The sequence below is a fragment of the Bactrocera neohumeralis genome, chromosome 2, assembly GCF_024586455.1.
Source record: "Bactrocera neohumeralis isolate Rockhampton chromosome 2, APGP_CSIRO_Bneo_wtdbg2-racon-allhic-juicebox.fasta_v2, whole genome shotgun sequence".
NCBI lineage: Eukaryota > Metazoa > Arthropoda > Insecta > Diptera > Tephritidae > Bactrocera > Bactrocera neohumeralis.
This window is the reverse complement of record NC_065919.1, coordinates 62284905-62303315: the sequence shown is the minus strand read 5'-3', so window position 1 is coordinate 62303315 and position 18411 is coordinate 62284905.

Here is an 18411-nt window from a genome sequence, read left to right as displayed (position 1 = left end):
CCGTTCATTCAATACCGCTTGACGCCAACCATCAACCGAATGTGTGTGTGGAGCCGAGCATGAGGAGCCTCCGATCATTTGAGGTTGTATTTGGGGCGCGTTCATGTGTTTCTTCTCATACCGTTCGTTTTTGTATCTAGTTATATGTGTTTGTAGATATTTCTTGGGCACTCGCTTATGCCTGCCCACACTCGCTCGCTCGCGTGCTATAAAATTAGCTTCGTTTCCTTCTAATCTCACTTAATCCCGCCCAGGTTGTTTTAATTTTTGATTTTCATACGAAATAAAACAGCACAACAACAACAAGAGCCGAGGCAGTGTCGTTTGTCAGGAGGAGCTGTCCGGAATTGAAATGAAACAGAGCAGTCAACACACACACACGCACATACAGCTGGGACAAACAGACGGCACAGAGCTCCAGAAAGCGCACCTAACATATCCAGTGCTAAATGCACACGCACAAACACATACACACGCACGTAAACTGCTAAAAGTGTAGCGCGCCCGGTGGCAGACAGCCGAGGGATTCGAGTAATAAGGCAACACATCAAATAACGGCAAACTGGAGGCCAACATGCTTTGGCGCGCTCATTTGTTGTTTGTTGCATGCACGCATTAGTTTTGTTGTTGTTGTTGCCACTATGAGTTTGCCACAGTTTTTCTATTTTTTTATACTCGTATTTATTTCTAGTTGTTGTTGTTTTTTGCTTTGAGGGATAAAAGTAGTTAATCCACCCAGAAACTGAAAGTGCCTTTTTAGTTGTGGCAAAGTGGCAAAGTGGGAGAAATGATAGCGTTGCGTTTGTTAGTTTGACTTATGGGTTCATTGCTGTCGCTGGCTGCATTCGTCAGCGTCATCAACAAAGCAGCCAGTCGGCCGGCCAGCAACAACACGCCAACGCCTTTACGAGCGCTACGCGGCTACGTTGCACGTCACTCAGTCAGGCGCGTAGAGCAATTTCACTGTTTGTGTATTTGTATGTGTGTTCGGCTGTTCTTTCGTTAATATTCCGCGGGCAACAACATGTGAGTGGGATTTACTTGCTGGGACGGACAGTTTGAGGGCTCTAAAAATATCCCCTCTACTTAAATCGCTTAAAGTGGCTAAGCATAGCGGCGAGACGTACTAATTGATGAATTATTTATTTTATTATTTCTATTTTTTTTACAACAACAGATATTCGTGCAATGTAGAAGTAAATTAACGACATTTAGCGAAGTAATTATCCACATTAGAAAGTGCCGATTTATTTGCTTATTGATCATTTATACTTTATAGTGAAATACATATTTTTGATATGCTTAAAAATTACGTTTAGCCTCTGATAATTATTTGTTTACATTCAACTTTTTAAATATTATCTCTTCCAAATGTTGGCCATGGCTACGTCTCAGATGGATGGATTGCAGATTTCAAGTGTAGCCAATTCCTTCTCCATTTGGTCTATCCAATGGAGTGGTGGTCTTCCTCTTCCTCTACTTCCCCCGGCGGGTCTTGCCTCGAATACTTTCCGCAGCCGCTGTCTCTTAATTCGCTGAACTATGTCAATGTCGTCGTTTATCTCATATAGCTCATCGTTCCATCGACTGCGGTATTCGCTATAGTATTCGACTCATGAGATGTTGTCATCGTCCATTCCTCTGCACCCTATAGAAGGACGGGAATAGTGAGTAACTTATAGAGTTTGGTCTTTATTCGTCGAGAGAGGACTTTACTCCCCAATTGCCCACTCAGTCCAAGGTAGCACCTGTTGGCATTGTTGTTGGTGTTAATAGTGGTTCCAAGATAGACGAAATTATCTACGACTTCGAAGTTATCACAAATCCTCCAGAGGAAAACATCTAACGGTGGTGATATCACACGATTTTGGTGGTCATTCGACTGCTCACCGAAGATTTCTCTCAATAAATCTATTGATTGATGCGTTTTATTGAAACCAAAAGTCGCCGAGATCCCAAACTTCAATTTCAGTTATTTGATGACTGAAATTGATGATTGGGATCGGTTATCATGGCGCGATAACGGTCGCCATTGACGGTTACGTTCTCACCGGCACCATTTTTGAAGAAATATGAAATGATGACTCCATCGCCTCAAAAACCACACCAAACCGTTGTTTTTTCTGAATAAAATGAAGGAAATTTGAAAATCTTCCTTTTCTGGTAGGTACATGTATACGAGCTCAAGGAAAGAAAGTAACGGGGTTTTTAATAAGGACGCTACAAAAGTAGACTGATAGGGATAGCAAACGACTCCATATTTTTTCCCGTTTTTCAGTAAGATTTGCCATTTCATTATGGAAAGATATATGATCCAACAACAAGTCGAATTTATTAAAATATACGTACTCCTTCTGTGATAATCAAGACCGACACGTTACTGTGAATGGGAATCGTTACCGGGAATATTTTTGGCCCAAATTGGATGATATGGGCTTGGATAATATGTGGTTCCAAAAGGACGGCGCCACAAGCCACACAGCGAATGTCACAATCGATTTCTTGAAAACCAAGTTTGGTGAACGTGTTAAAAAATTAAAATTAGTTTCAGCGTTTGAACATCTACATAATGGCATCAAATGTACTCTCATAGCAATAATGAAGTTCTCTTATTGAAAAATCCGTTATAATGGGTAGACGAAAAAGTCGTATTTTGTCAATAGATGTCGTTGCAGTCGTATATCTCCAGTGCTACCAATCACTTTTTGTCATACCATATAGTGTTAGAAAGGTGAGATTTTAACCTTCATTTAACCAAAATTAAATTCGGGGAATTTGAAAAAAAGTTACAGCTGTTCAAAAATGAGTGAAAATATTGAAGAAATTCGCTATAATTTAAAATTTTTTTATAAAACATGTTCCTAGAACATAAAACGTAATCCAAAGATTGTATAAACTTTTTCTTTTCGTCACTTCAGTGTTCGGATAAAATACTAGCTTTCTTTACTTATTCTTACTTTACATCAGACTTATATGGCCTATATATATTATTTCAATTTTCGCCTTTTGTCAACTGATTTTTTCAAATGAATCCTATCCTATTGCAATCCCACTAGAAAATTACAAAGGTAAAACCTGTTTTTTCTGTGGTCACCATCTTTTGCCAAGGATGTAATTGTGTTTCGTATACGGCCAGGCGTTTAAGGGGTCAGTAGGGTAATCTGTTTTCAAAACAAAAAATTTTTTTTTGCATTTTCCGTACCCTTATACCCTTAGAATTAATCTAGAAACCGTCTTTACCATTGGAAGGTTTCGAAAAAGGCCCAAAACTAAGAATACCGCTCGACGTTCGGAGCGCTCAGAATAAATTGTTTCAGATGACCCAAACATGAGAAATCTTATCTGCCAATGAAAAAACGCATCTCATTCACCCAGCCATTTCTCCGACAGATGTCATCAACAAATTCCGAAAAAAATTGTTTATACACTCCACGATATACCTCATGATATGTGAAAAAAGTTCTATTGTAGAATAGAAATTTCTATGAAGAAAAATGTCAAAAAAACAGGCCAGATTACTCTACTGACCCCTTAAGGATTAATAGGTTCTCAAACTCTGCGCAACTCAAAAACGTGTCATGTTCAAAATGCTAATGATACCATACATGTTACTGGTTAAAACAAGCTTCAAATGAACTAAACAGAAACATAATAGTAATTCTATATAAGATATATGAATATTGAGGAAAATAAAAACAATGCTGTCCACTATATAAACCGATCACTCATTGCGTGAAAACAAAAACAAAATCAATGATGACAACTCTGTTTAGAAAATCATACAAAAAGCCATTATTATTAATATGATAAATGTATGTGTAAGTGCAGTAGTATGTATGTATGTGTGCCTGTGGTTGTAGTGGCAGCAGTAGTTTATATATATTTTTCAATTTCGATTATATTCAAAACATTTGCCCTTGATTGGACTTTTTACTATAATCCCGGTGACTTAGTTGCTTGCACCCAACCATTCCGCCATCCTGTCGTGCAACAGACGGACCATGCAGGCATTTCCGTTTTGACTTTACAGTTCGTGACTTTTGTGCGATGACGGTTTTTTTCTGTCTACTTTCCCCATAAAACAACTGTCGGCGAGTGGTGTGGGTGAGTGTGCAGTGGTGGGAGCGCGTGTTCATTTTTTTGTTTTCTAAGACAAGCAGCGCGTTTTGATAAAGAGGAAGAGCAAATGGAGCGCTGCACAGTTTAGAAGTGATAGAGACATATGAATATGTTTGTACATCAATATACATATACATATATACATATATAGATATATATATATGTATATATAATTAGAGTATATTTTTGCGCATATATAATATGAGTATGCATGTGTGTGTGTGTTGCATATTTGTAGGTGTCAGTGAAGTCAACGTTGTACCTAATTTGATTCAGTTTGCCATAATAAGTTATTGTGGACCAAAAAAAACAGCAAAAAAAAATCAAGTGAAATAACGGTAGCAAAGAAATGAAATTGCTTGAGTGTTGGCTGAGGTAAAGAGTGTGGCAAGCTGTGGAGTGAGCAGTTTATAAATATTTCCACTCAAGCGCAATATGGCGTCCAACACTGAGGGGATGTTTGTTGCTGTTGTTTTTTTTTTGTACGCACGCAATTCCATAATGAAATGAAATAGAAAACGGAATCCTTCGTTTTAATTTGTTTGCCACCCAACCCAACTACACACAAAATAGAAAGAGCACAAGAGCAGCTAACGGAATTGCAACCTCAACTATGTACCAATCAAAACTCAAAGCTTTATTTATTATTTGTTTTAGGAAAAAATGCAATTTAAAGACTCTTCATTTAATAATTTCGAAAATTTTCTTTAGTCAAATACTATATTTTCGAGCGTGTCCCATATTTCTAAAATCACTTTCAAAATGGCACGTACTCTCGCAACACATTCATACATGCCTACATACATACATATGTACATCCTCCTGCTATTTTCTGCTCTCCACATCAACATTGTTCACACTCTTCCTCTTCCGCCACCGTCTCGCTTCGTTTGTCGCATTAATACGTAAACAAATCAGGAATGTAATGATGCAACTCTGTGTCTATTTGCTTTCTCTTACGCTTCATTTTGGTTCGAATTGAAATTTAAATATGAAAAAGAAAATACACAAAAAAGCGAAACTAATGAAAACGAAAACAAATTTAGACGGCAGCGTTCTGCGCACCGTTGGCATGGCCATCATCATATTTTATACGACACAATTGAGCGTGTCAATTTTGTTGTTACTAGGCTTAAGTCCAAGTGCCCGAACGAAGCGCGTGTGGCGTGAAATTAGAGTGACGCTTTAGTTTCAACGATTGCTTTCTTATAATTACTAAATACACACCGTGAATTCAATTTTTCTTGTTCATTAATAATAAGGAGAAAATATCTTCTCGCAAAATTTGAAGTCAGCTAGTTAGAGATCGTGATTCCTTAGTGAGTTCAAGACATACACGTTACTCAAGCCCTAGCTATAATGAAAGCTAAGGAGGTGTTTGACCCTTAAATATTTACAGGACTCTGCTATTATAAATTATTTGAAGTAATTGAAATGTTAATTAATTAATCGCTTTTGGTCTTCAACTTCTCTGAATTTATCTTAAGCAAGTTAACCAGTTTTTTAAATCCCGTTAGATACACGAACTGCATTATTCTGTGATCTCTTTTTATACTCAAGCAACATGTTGCTACAGAATACAAGAGTTTGGTTCAGCTAACGGGTTATCTACATACATATCTTGTATATTAGGTTGTCAAATATCTCCCTTCCGCTTTTTTGCTCTTTATTCAATGCTTTATAAAAAGTGTTACAGTGATCGGATTTAGTTCAAATATGCGCCGTTTCGTTCGATAATCTGTTTCCATCTAGACCGCAACTTCATAATACCTCCCTCGTCGCTTTTATGATTTGCGAAGAACTCGGACAGCCACTCTTCACAAGCCTCTTTCGAGTTCAACTTTACACCAACAAGGGCGTTCGCCATGGACAGGAACAGGTGGTAATCACTTGGCGCTATGTCCGTGCTATATAGTGGAGCCGAGTTCCCGTAACTTCTGACGAGTCATCTACGAAGTATGTGGTCTGGCGTTGTGCTGGTGGAACACTGCACCCTTCCTGTTGGCAAATTCTGGACGCTTCTGGTCGATCGCCTGCTTCAAGCGGTCCAATTGTTCGCAGTAGATGGTAGAATTAGGCGTCTGGCCATATGGGAGCAGCTCATAGTGGATGATTCCATTCCAATCCCATCAAACACACAGCAAAACCTTCTTGGCCGTCAATCCCGCCTTGACCACTAATTGGGACGATTCACCGGCCTTCGACCACGACCGTTTTCGCTTGATATTGTCATATGTGATCCATTTTTCGTCGCCAGTTACCATCCGCTACAAAAATGGGTCGAGTTCGTTCCGTTTCAGCAGCATATCTCAGGCGTTGATTCGGTCCAGAAGGTTTTTTGCGTCAAATCATGCGGCACCCAAACATCAAGCTTTTTTGTGTATCCAGCCTTCTGCAGATAGTTTAAAAAGATTTGGTGACTAACTCCCATCTTCTGGGCGATGTCACGAGATGCCACATGCCGGTCTAACTCGATGTTTTGCCATGATTTGATCGGTATTCGTCGTCACAGGTCTTCCGCCGGCTGTCTTATCCATGGTGACGTTTTCTCCCGCTCTGAATCGTCGAAACTATTCCTCCGCAGTTCGAAGTGATAGAGTACCATCCCCCAAAACACCATTCATCTCACGATTCGTTTCTCTACCGGATTTACCTTTAACGAAGGAAAACTTTAAAATAGCGCGAATTTCGACGTTAGTGAACTCCATGTTTACACGTCTATAACTGCTGAACGCAATATCCAAACTAATCATGCATGGCATCGTTTTGATTATGTCAAGACCTTTCAAAGATGTATAGTATTGCCAGATATGAGCTCTGTAGCGCTTTATACATAGCCGCGAAATTCAAAAGACAAAAAGCCGGAAGGGAGATATTTGACAACCTAATACATATATAAATCATTAGAAATGACGAGAAGGGTTGAATTCCGAGTGACTGTCTGTCTGTCCGTCTATCTATACGACGGATTTTGAGGAGCGATTGGGGTCTCGGACGTCGTGCTGTCCGCACCATATATCGTGGCTTGTTTGTGGCCTGTGCCACTTATGGAGCCCTTGTATGGTGGGAGACAGCCACGACTGTCTGGGGGTCTCAAAAACTCCTCTCAATCCAGCGTTGCATGATGCTTGCTTGTTTGCCTGTATGTCGCACTACGGATGCGATGCACGTCATGTTAGGTGCACCCCCTCTTGACCTGATTGTCATACAGCGTGCTGTTGCATTCAGGTTAAGAAGGGGCTTGAGTGTGTCATTGCTGCGGAATGATTGGATTTCTGACGATGATGTGGAGAGGGAGGGATATCTAGGGAGCAAGAGGCTCCTAGATGATAGGGTTAGATGTAGGTGGCAAGAACGTTGGGACAATAGTTCTAACGGCCGAGTGACGTACGAGTACATTCGGGACGTGGGGTTCGTTGTGGATAACCCAGACTTCAGATTTTGTCTGAGCCTGGGTTTTCTGCTTACGGGGCATGGGCCTCTGAATGCATTTTTGCATCAGAGGCACCTTTCGGATACGTCGGGGTGTTTTTGTGGGGCGGGGTTAGAAAATTGGTCGCATTTGATTGCGGAGTGCCCGATGTACTCGGACATTAGGGATCTGGGTGGTATGGGGATTAGCTGGACTGATGGACGATTAGATGTTAGTGGTGTGATCTCCACTAGTCGGAATACCGAACAGTTAGGGTCGTTTGCGCGTGAATTATTTAAGCGGCGAAGGCGGTTAGCTGGAAGTTAGGGTTAGTTTCTGTATGATTGGGGTGTGTTAGGGATGTGTGTATGGGGTCCAACCCCTGGCCACCAGTCCAGAGCCGTATGGAAGCTCAACTGGTAGTAGTTTCGGCTACGAGGTCTGACCGGAGACTTAATTCTGGTACCACGGGGAGCAGGAGCCCTTGGAGTTCGCTCCAACCTGCTCGTGCGGACTGGCCCCTCGGGGAGTATCGTGGTGGTTGTGGTTGAAACCCAAATCGCGGGAAGAACTGACTTTGTCAGTTGAATGTGGAGTTGCATTGCAACCGGGTGCCGGACCCAAAGCACGGCAGAGGTTTTGGATGGGCCTCGAACCCTACCAAGGTGGTTAGTGTGTCCATTCCACACTGCCAATTGGTACTGAAAATGCTTTGCATTCTCAGGGCGCTGATCAACGCATTGATTTGATCCGCTGTGCTTTTGAGCGCCGTGGAGTAAGGCTGTCGTCAGCAGGTGCCCACGTAAAACACACCGGACGTTGTCCGTCTATCTGTCCTTCTATGGAAGCTGTAACTTCAGTAAAAACTGGGATCGTAATCAAACTTGGTACTTATGTTCCTTGGCAAAAAATAAAGGACGAAATCGTAGATTGGCAATCAATCCCTTGCAATCGGACCACTGCCACGCCCACAAACGGACATTAAACAAAAACTTGTAAAGTGCCACAACCTAGCACTAAATTATAAAATAAAACTGTAATTTTGTTCAGGGGATCGCAGTAGCAAATAACATCTGTGGGTTAAAAATTTAAAAATATGGCCGTGGGTCCGTTTTCTTAGTTTAGTGTATATACTTGTATATCTCTAAAAATTCTTTTCCAAACATATACATGAAATTGAGTGAAATCTTGCACCAGCCCGGGATAACGCGTGAGTCGTGTCAAGCTGTCATGTTATTTTTGCCCAGTATTATTAGGCGTTACATCTTGGAACGACTTCCGCCTGAAAAACATTTACAAATCGTTCCACTTTATTGATAAAATTCACGTTCTGTAAAGAATGTGTTTCGCGGGCTTCGCTCAACCTACTGAGCGTACTATTCGCAACACCATCACCCATCTTGATACTCAGCATTCATTATTGAAAAATATTCATCAGAATAGACCACGTCCAGCACGCAGTGAAGAAAATATAGCAGCCGTAGCTGAGAGTGTACACGAAGACCGTGGAGTGTCGATTCGGCACCGTTCGCAGCAACTAGAACTGACGTATAGAACGACTTAACGCATTTTACGCCGAGTTCTAAAATTGAAAAGGTAGAAAATACAGCTTGTGGAAGAACTTCCCATGCGACATAGCTTCGCTCTACAGGCTCTTGAAAAGTTCCAAAAAGATCCGACGTTTTCAAACCAAATTTTGTTAAGCGATGAGGCTCATTTTTGGCTCAATGGGTACGTAAACAAGCAAAATGGCCGCATTCGGGACGAAGAGCAACCTAAAGGGATTCATGAGCTGCCATTTCATCCAGAAAAAAACGGTTTGGTTTGATTTGTGTGCCGGTGAAATCATCGGTCCATATTTCTTCAAAAATTATGCCGGTGAAAACGTAACTGTCAATGGTGATCGTTATTGCGTCATGGTAACTGATTATTTGATGCCTGAAATTGAAGCTCCTGATTTGGTTTCAACAAGACTGTGCCACTTCCCACACGTCGCATCAATCAATGGATTTATTGAGAGAACACTTCGTCGAGCAGATAACTTAATGTTTTGAGCCGGTCGATTGGCCACCAAGATCGTGTGATATCACACCGTTACCTTTACCGTCGCCGTGTCATTCGCCAGTTATCAGTCGAAATTTTCGAACGAGTCATCGAAAAGTAGTAGTAGTAGTTGTTGAAAGAGATAAGCCTCAAAAAACAAATGCCAAAAAATATTCTTTCGAATGATAATAAACAGTCTCCATTAAACTTGAAGTTTATGGGGTTTTTCTTTTAAAAAATAGGCAACCACTAAAAGGATCACCCTTTATACTTATTATATGTGCATGTATGTTTATGTGTGCGTATTATTAAATGTTCTAAACGTTACAAATACAATGGTATTCGTAATAATCAAATTCATAAATCATAAATTCATCTAACGGCATCTTTAAAATGCCGCCTTAAATGTTTAATAACTCCTGTTTGTATACAAACACCTATACTTACATATGTATGTATGTACATACAATAAGTATGAGTGAATTCAACTAATAGGTTTGTTCGTTTATTCATGCATAATTAGTTATGCCTCGCACAAATTACATTTAAAATGCACAAATTCATAAGTTACGTGAACGTACGTTTCATTGGCGCAATGTTTAGACGATTTGCTTTTGTTGTTGTTGCTGACATTTACATACACAGTTACACGATAAAAAGGATGCGAGAAAACAAAATGGCGTTATTGTAAGTTAGGTGGGGGGAGGAGTGGGGCGGAGGAACTGACAGCCAACAATTTATGGGTGGTTTTGCTGATATATACATACATTAGGGTGGTCCTTATTTTTCGACTTTTTAAAACTTAACCGGGCACCCCGTAATATGATTCTCTACCCTAAAATAAGAAATAAGAATTTTTAAAATTTATTTTTTGAATAGTTTTATAGGTCGCTACCTTAAGTCGAACTTTGAAAAAAGCAGTTTTATAGACATTATAACTATGAAGTTATATAATTAGTTTCAGATTTTTTTGTAACGCATTTTAAATTTTTCGCCATTATTTTTACATGGTTGTACATTGCATTTCATTTGAAACTTTCAAACCTTTTAACTTTTTTTTTCAGTACTCTCAGTTCGAATTTAGTAAATATACAGAACACACGTGCTTTTCCTTTTCCAAACCATACGTTCTGTTTCAACTTGTTATGGCGTCAACAAGTAGTGGCGGTAGTTTATTAACTAAAAATAAAACCAACGTTTGGTTAATCGGTCAGTCAATACCAAATCTAAATCAATCGAAATTACCTTCTATTGGTGAGGTGTTACGTTTATTTTTTTACTACAAAAGTGAAGAAAAAAGAACCGATCGAGATTCTGCTACTGTGGCTGCTGGTGAAGTCATGAATTTATGGGAAAAAGCTAGTATACCAACAAGAAAAATACTTCATAGAGTGGAAGAATCTAAAAAAAAATAAGGAGAACAAGAAAAAACGTTCGAAAGCAATAGAGAAAAAAGAGCGAGATTGGCAACAAAAATTAGAAGATTTGTTTGATATTGCTCATTCTGAAGCTTTAAATATTTTGACTGTGGAAGAGGATAAGCAGTTTTTATCAGCACAACGACAGAAAGATCGCCCTGGTTTAATAGGTTCAATAGACAAAAAAGTTTGAGAAAAAGTGAGGAACTGAAAAAGAAAGAAGAACGCCTCAAAAAGTTACGTGAAAGAGAAAACAGATGTATTTCAGCTTTGACAGAAAAATGTGTACTTTCTTCCTCAACTACCAGCGAAGAAACTAGTGCATCTGATTTCGAAGTTTCATTAGGACCTTCAAAAGTGCAACCGCCAAAAAAACGAGCTCGAAAAGAAGTAATAAATAGCCACTTAGCTGCTAGCCTTGATGTCACAAAATTAAGTGACAGAAAAGCTGCTGTGGTTATAGCATCTACATTGAAAAGTGCTGGATGTCACCCGTCAGAGTTTAATGTTAATAGATCTTCAATACGTCGAAATCGTTTAAAAAATCGAAAAGCAATTGCACAATCTCTTAAAAACGAGTTTCAACCTGATGTACCATTAACGATTCATTGGGATGGCAAGTTAATTGAAGACATAAGTGGTCACGAAACTGTAGATCGTCTACCAATTTTAGTGTCGGGACTTGGAGTAGATCAGCTTTTAGCGGTTCCAAAATTGAATTGTGGAACAGGGAAAGCTTGTGCATCAGCTGTTTACGAATCAATAACTTCATGGGGTTTAAGCGATAAAATAAAATGTTTATGTTTTGACACTACAGCTGTAAACACCGGTCTGATAAATGGAGCTTGTGTTCTTCTGGAACAGAAAATGAAGAAAGATATGCTTTGGCTGGCCTGTCGCCACCATGTAGGGGAAATTATGTTACAAGCTGCCTTTGATCAAGCTCTAGGTCCATCTAGTGGGCCTGATATTCTATTGTTTAAAAGGTTTAAAAAAAATTGGGAAAAAATTGACCAAAATGATTATAAAACAGTAATTCATGATAACACGTCCTTCAAGATCATAGAAAATATTGCTGAAGGCAGGATTTCTTTTGCACAAAACCAACTCCAAATATATCAACCTCGAGATGACTATAAAGAGTTGCTGAATCTTACGATCATTTACTTGGGAGGAGTTCCTGAAAAAGGAGTATCATTTAGGAGGCCTGCTGGCCTTCATCGCGCTAGGTGGATGGCTAAAGCCATGTACTGCTTGAAAATTTTCCTTTTTCGACATCAGTTTAAGCTTTCAAAGAAAGAAGAAAAAGCAATCAAAGATATATATGTATTTTTACAATCATGATATATGTAAAATACTGGTTTCAAGCTGCTATCGGATATTCAGCACCAAGAAACGACTTACAATTATTAAAAGACCTTGACTCCTTTAAAAATATAAACCCAGTAATAGCCAAAATTACTATGAAAAAAATACTGGGCCATTTATGGTACTTATCAGAAGAGTTGGTGTCTTTTGCATTTTTCGACGACGAACTATCAGCTCAAGATAAGAAAAAGATGGTAAATGCACTACAAAGGTGTAGCGAATTGTCCAAAAAGAAAAAGCATTCATGTCGAACACATCAGTGAAAAAAGCATAGAATATTTTGTGACTAGCAACTCTTTACGATTTTTCATATACTGGGCATCTCATCACAGTTTTTGAGTAAAGACGTCGAAACTTGGAAAGATGATTCTGATTTTAAGGCTGCAAAAGCAATCGTCCATTCTATGCGGGTAGTGAATGATATTGCTGAGCGTGGTGTTGCCTTAATGGAGGAATATAATAAATTGATAACAAACGATGAAGAGCAAAAGCAGTATTTGCTTTTGTTGATAAAAGACTACAGACAGAAATATCCTGATTCAAAAAAATCAACACTTCTATCCTGATTTTACACAATTTCAGTATTAAAACATACTCTTATTTGTATTGTTTACTTAAATTTTGCATGTAAATGTTTTATATCAATAAATAAAAGTTAGTGATTAATATAGTGATTTTATTGTTTTAAATTAAAATTAAAACATTGGTAGCGACCTCTAAATATTATTTTAAAAATTAAATAAAAATACTGAGAGTGTTTCTTAGCATAGAAAAGCAATTGAGATGGTGCCCGGACAAAAATTCCAAAAAAAAATTTGTTTACCCATATAAGGACCACCCTAACATACACATATACATACAGCCCGATATGCACACATACATACATATATTTACACATATAATAAATATGCATTTATATAAACACAAATTTTAAATGCTTGACAGTGGCATTTCGGTCGCTCGCATGCAGAAAACGCACAAAACTTTTCGAAAATATAAGTTTGCGTCTTTGAAAAAAAAGGAATTTGCAAGTACGGCAGCACTGGCACATGGCACATCTTCACATAATAGTAGAACATGCAAAGCTCTGCATGAGCATAGCTACTCTGCCAGCGTGGCGAAATGTTTGCAACAACTCAGTTAATTATTCACGCAATGTCGCTGTGCGGCTAACAACAACAACGCGCAACAAGAACAACAAGCACAGTCAGCGAGTTGTTGACAATGAATTTCGACTGTGTGGCGGTGGCGCGAGGTTGACAGTCCAGCTGGCAGTCAAGGCTTTTTAATATTTATGAACACAACCGATTCACTAATTATAATTAGGAATTGAAAAGTTAGTGAAAGGATACTTCAAGCTCCAACTCCAAGTACATAGTAGGTTTGTGCATTTGTGCAGCGCGAGTTGGGTGGGGAAACGCTGGGTGTGAGCGCTTACGTGCATAGAATGTAAACTAAACTGGTAACTGGTACTCATGCTCATGCTCATACATTTCTTTGTTTGTATGTATGTATTGGCAAGCGCGCGTAAAAAGGGTTGAGTTGCAGACGCTTCGTGCTAATAATTTAGTATTTTCTTGTTGCTGCTAGTATGTGTGAAGAATTTTTAATATTTGATGTAAATGGCGAGTATAAATAGTTGAGAGTGTTTGTGAAGGACATTTAACAAACATTGTTTACGGTTTTCTCTTAATATAAAGGGTGATCAATGACGATGTTCCCTATTTTCTTATGAAGAAATCACAGAAACTTTAAAATAAATTTAATAGGAAATTTTTATTACCATTCGAAAGAACATTCTTTGGCATTTATTTTTTGAAGATTATCTCTTTCAGATCTTGGTCCCGGCTACGTCTGAGATTATACATCCATTGAGTCCAATTTTCGATAACTCGTTCGAGCATTTCAACTGGAAACAGGCGAATGTAACGCGTGATGCTTTGCTCCAAGGTCTGAAGTGAAGCGAGATGAAGCTTGAGAAAGTCGAACGGTTTCAGTTCTTACACAAGCTGCATTTTGTACGATTTCAAATTAAGATCACGACGTAAAATGCAACAAATCGTTCCATACGTCAGTCCGAGTTGTTGCAAACGGCCTCGAATCGACTCTCCAAGTCTTCATGGACACTCTCAGCTACAGCTGCTATATTTTCTTTTACCAATAGTTAGATCAGTAGGTAATATCCGTTCTGTTCGATAACTTGTTGGCGTTTTGAAGTTAATTTTGTTCTTCCTGTATACAAACTGGCTTTTTTTGTGGTGGATTTTCCACCAGCAGAATCCTTCGCCTAAGACAGGAACTAATAGTAATCACTTGATCCAAGTTCGAAATTATAATGTGAATGAAAAGGAACCTCCCAATAAAGTACCCAAAGGCCTCTAGCCACTAGCGTTGTGTATGAGCTGACGTTGTCCTGATGAAACATAACTCCTCTCCTATTGGCCAACGCTGCCACTTTTGAGCCATAGCTTTCTTTAGATGATTCAATTGTTAACAGTACAAGTCCGAGGATAGCAACCCATAGTAGATGATGCCTTACCAATCCCAAAACACACACAGCAAACTCTTTTTGGCAGTCGCTCGTCCAACGTCTGCGCCGGCTGATCGCAATTCGACCACGATCGTTTTCATCAGACGTTGTCATAGTGTCCCACTTTTTATCACAAGTAACCATACGCTTCAGAAATGGATCAAGTTTGTTGCGATTCAGCAACGATTAACAAATCGAAGTCGGTTCATGAGGTTTTTTTACATTAACTGTTGTAGCACCCATCGAGCTTTTATATTCAGTATTTTTTAAATGGTGCCAAAGGGTTTTTTATGAAACACTTAGCTCCTGGGCAATCGAAACAGTCCTTTCCTAATGGTCGGACTCGATTACCGTTATTTTTTCGTTATTTTCAACAATCGGCCTTCCTGATAGTAATGCATCTTTAACGACCAAATTACCGAAACCGAATCGACGAAACCAAAATTGCGCATGATTGACTCCTCCTACAGCACCAGGACCATAAAGATTATTATCATTTCAGATATCTGGATTTTGCCTTTATCGAAGAAAAACTGTTTAGTATTGCTTATTTACTCTCTCCTGGTGTGCAACTTTGACGGGTGCTCAAGAATTCAAGGAATAAAAATGTCTGAGAAGTTTTTGTAGTATAAAGCCTTAGCTTCCTAACTCCGTATTGAATAATATTACCTTAGAAATCTTTTAAAATTACTACTATCTTAGCTATCTCGCAACTTCTATCTGATATTAGAAAATCATCAACTTTTGTTTCGTTTTCCTCCGTGATTACCATTTTCGGAGCACCTGTACATAGCGTATCAATAAAGGACTAGGACTAGACTAAAGCTCGCTTAACCCCTCTTTAATGCCTTCTTCTTTTTCTTCTTCTTTAAGGGCGTTATAGACTAGTTACCAACAGCGCGCCAATTGTTTCTTCTTTTCGCTATTTGCCACCAATTCGAGTTACCAAGGGCAGCCAGGTATTTCTCCACCTGGTCTCTCAAACGGAGTGGAAGTCTTCCTCTGTTTCTATCGGCGGATACTAAATCGAAAGCTATCAAAGCTGGAGCGATCTCTTCCATCCGGACAACATGATCTAGCCTGCGCAGCCGCTGTCTCTTAATTCGCTGAACTAAGTCAATGTCGTCGTATGTATATTTCGCACTGCTCAACGTTCCATCGACTGCGGTAATCGCTGTTACCAATGCGCAAAGGACCATAAATCTTCCGCAAAACCTTTCTCTTGAACACTCCTAAGGCCGACACTTATAGCAGGACGGGAGTTATGAGACACTTGTAGAGTTTGGTCTTTGTTAGTCACAAATTCGGTGCTGTATTCGTGGCGGGAAAAAGTCTCAATTTTCGAGTCCTAGCTATCACTCTGGTATATGAGTTTCTAACCACAATCCGCTTCAGTGCAAAATTGTTCAGCACAACATTTTAACGCCAGGGTGGGCAAAGAAGGCACCTTTGGTACTACAGTCGGAAAATTCAGGGTTGAAACTGATCGACTTCACAGGGCACCGAAATAAGGTTGTTTGTAGAGCTAGGTTCTAGCACAAGAAATTCATAAGGCTACTTGACTGCCTCCGGATCGAAAAGTTCGAAACCAGATCGATCATCATGTGATAGATGAACAACATGCCTCCAGTACCCTTGACGTGCTTACACTCCGAGGACCTAACATCGACTCAGACCACTATCTTGTTTAGTGTATCAAGATACCACTTATCTGCACCAATTCTCTTTCTCCTTTTACTCCAAACGTCGATTGTTATCACTTCTTTATACCTCTGTTTGGTCTTACACGCTATACATCAGAGCAAAAGGGAGATATACAAATAAATAAAATTGATTATCTTATTGTTGGTAGCAAAAAAAATATTTTTTTCAGGCATCTCTCAAGCCTGCTTAAATGCTTTAGAGCATCTAATATTCGATTCCGCACGCATTTTAAACCCCTTAATTGTATATTTAAATTTTTATTCGTAACGGCTAAAATTTTAAATTTTTAGTTTGATTTAAAAGTTAGTGCCACCCTGTGTTTATTTGTAATATTTCTTGCACTACACACCCATTGTTGAATTCGAAGTTAGTCTCGAACGCAACCATACTCGCGTCTGCCTCTTACGAATAATTGCAGTATGAGCGTAGCCATGAACCTCGTTTAGCAAACAAAGAATGTCAACGCCGTTAAATAAATATTTATACGGCGAATATCAAAAATAAACGCATTTCATATCGGATGAAGAAATTGCAAGAATCGGAAGTGATATTTACAATCGTAGTCCAATTTTTACTAAAAAATAATAATTTAAATTAAATTGTTGTTATAACTATAATGTGCTATATAAAATGTGTAGGGAAAGTGCAAATAAAACAGAAGCAATGTAATAAGACAGATGACACAATAAATCTTATCTAGCTGGCGGCTTGTTCTCTTTGAAGGCATTTCTATAAATGGAGTCAACCACCGAGTGTAAAAACCACCGAAACCGTTCCCACGACAGTCTGGTCTACGTAACCGGAACGGACCCGGATTTTTATACGGCCAAGGACTGTTAACTCGGCAAAATTCTGCCGCAACGACAACAATAAAATGTTTGCAAATGCTTTCGAGCCAAACATACATTGGAAGTGGTCAACTAGACGAAAAATGCTGCGTCGATGGTTTCTAAAACGAGCCAAAAATTGATGTGAAGCAAATTTTTTAAATTGTATTTGTGATTTGTACAAGTTTTTAGGTAGTGAGTTCATATCTTCAAACTTTTTGTCATGGAACTTTCCTATCAAAAGCTGTCCACCGAAAATCGGAGAACAAATTTAAGAACACTACGGCATTCTTGCCGTGTCATAATAACAAAGAAATAACTATGCGTGCAAATGATAGTTAATTCATTCTTGCACTGGCGAAAGGTTTGTCTGACCAATTTTGTGACATGTGAAAAATTTTGTAAAGTGTTTTTTGGAGTAAAATTTAACACGAAAACGTGGTACAAAATATTCTATGAAGGTCGTGAAGTCATCCAAAACTTGTTTCATGCCAGTCGTCCGTTCACCATTAACGCATCATTACTTATCATCGCTTTGGCATCAGAGAGATAAAAGATTAAATTGATGTTGTTGGTGTATTCCAAAAAAGATGTTTGGCATAGTTATGGTTATGACCCAAAAATGAGTCGAAGCAGTTATAAGTAGCGCACCATTAATTGGAAATAGTGTTGCCCGTAATGTTGGTTTGATCCGCTGTTTAATATGATTATGTTTATGGCTTTATGGGCAGAAATTTCTTGCAGTTTTCACCACGATAATGCGCCCTCACGTTCTAGCCTAATTGTAACTGACTTTTTGGTCAAACACCAAACGAGAGACATCACTCAGCCATCGTATTCCCGGTGACAGGGAATTCCTTATATAAAAATCGCCAGACAAACATTTCACATTGCTATCAAACAGCTGGCAACAACACAATAATTGATTTATGGAGATTAAACTTCACTAGAACACAAAAAACAGGTTGTACCAATCTAGAATGGAAAATT